Source organism: Terrapene carolina, unplaced genomic scaffold (genome assembly GCF_002925995.2).
Source record: "Terrapene carolina triunguis isolate 2854851 unplaced genomic scaffold, T_m_triunguis-2.0 Scaffold231, whole genome shotgun sequence".
Classification (NCBI taxonomy): domain Eukaryota; kingdom Metazoa; phylum Chordata; order Testudines; family Emydidae; genus Terrapene; species Terrapene triunguis.
In genome coordinates, this window is record NW_020664582.1 from 3863230 (window position 1) to 3865238 (window position 2009).

Sequence of the window (2009 nt, forward strand, 5' to 3'; positions counted from 1 at the left end):
CCCCCAGGAGATACTCCCCATCCCCCCCTACAGAGAACCCCCAGGGCACTATCATCCCCATCTCTCTCTAGGGCAGGGGTCACCAGCCTTTCAGAAGTGGTGTGCCGAGTCTTCGTTTATTCACTCTAATTTAAGGTTTTAACATTTTTAGAAGGTCTCTTTCTATAAGTCTGTAATATATAACTAAACTATTGTTGTATGTAAAGTAAATAAGGTTTTTAAAATGTTTAAGAAGCTTCATTTAAAATTAAATTAAAATGCAGAGCCCCCCCGGACCGGTGGTCAGGACCCGGGCAGTGTGAGTTCCACTGAAAATCAGCTCGTGTGCCGCCTTCGGCACGCATGCCATAGGTTGCCTACCCCTGCTCTAAGTTTAGAAGTGTGGTGGGGCTGCTTTCAGCAGGTCACTCCATGAGAGATCCTTGATTCTGGAGCTTACATGTTGGAGTATGCCTCTCAAGTGTCCCTCGTTTTGAGGGACATCATTTTAAATCCCAGAATTACCTTCGTTCCCCACCCATTTGGTGTTCCCTCACTTTTATTGTTGAGATATACATTAGAAATAAAGAATCATGACACTGACGTTATAGATTTATTTACACTAATGGAACAAATCACATAGCACTTTACGTTTCTTACACTAGTAGTTTTGTGCTGCTAATTTTAGATCCTTGTCAAACATTGCATCCCATTTTTGAACCTTTGCAAGTTGAGAGGTATGTGCTGGGGAGATGCGGTGGTAGCCAAGTTTGTGGAACTTTACTGTGATGCTGTCAACTTGAAATCTAGTGAGCTAAAGAGAAAAAAACAGCCCCAACAGTATGCCCCTCATAGGTAATCCTGGGAATCTACAAAGTACAGTACTGTCAAAATACATAGTAAACAAACAACAACAAAAAGAAGAAAATAACCTGTTTCTCTAACCTATTTCCATTATAGCTAATTTAGGTGTCAATTGGAACAGATGTATGATTTTTAATCTGATTTTATACTAGAGCACTTTTGTTATTGTTATGAACTGGGTGAAACCTTGTTACGGGTTTGTTTAAACCTCATTGAGATTGGATGTGAATGGACCCTTTAATTAACATAACTGTCAGGATGAGTTAATCAGAACCCCCCACCTAAGACAAAAGGGGATTGTGAGCCCATCCAGGAAGGCTTCTGCTGAGTATTGTTTGTGTTTTGTGTGTGTCCACGTGTCTGAAGGAAGGAAAGCAGAACAGAGAGAGGCAGAGACAAAAAGCAAGAAAGCTGTAGTCAGCGCGTTCAGTGTGACCCTAGAAAAAGGAAGAGAGGGAGCTTTTCGGTCTGTTGCTTGAAGAGGCTTGAGGCTGTAAAGTAAGGGCACGTCTACACTGGCAATGTTACAGCACTGACAGTTACAGCACTGCTCAGAGAGCGCAGAAAGAAAACCGCTGTTGTGTGTTCACACTGACGGCTGCCTGCACAATAGCATGTTCACACTTGCGGCACTTGCAGCGCTATTCGGAGCCGTGCACTCTGGGTAGCTATCCCACAGAGCACCTCTTTCTCTTTTGCCGCTAAGACTTGTGGCAAGGCGGAGGGGGTCGCAGGGCATCCTGGGTCCTGTCCCAATGCCCCGTGATGCATTGCTTCGCATCCCAGCAATCCCTGTGCTTCCATCCGCATTTAGCACCATCTTTCAACAGTTTGTGTACTGCGCGCCCTGCCTCTTTCGGGCTGCAGGAATGGATCCCGAACTGCTGACCAGTATGCTGCTCGCTCTGACCAATACGTCACGAGTGGCAGTGGAGTTATTCCTTAAGCTACAAAGGTAAGAGGAGTGCGACATTGATCTTGCCACGCGTGGTAGCTACGACAAGAGATTGCTTGTGGCATTCACGGAGGTGCGGACCACGGTGGAACGCCGCTTTTGGGCTCGGGAAACAAGCACTGAGTGGTGGCATCACATCGTCATGCACGTCTGGGATGACGAGCAGTGGCTGCAGAACTTTTGCATGAGGAAAGCCACATTCATGGGACTG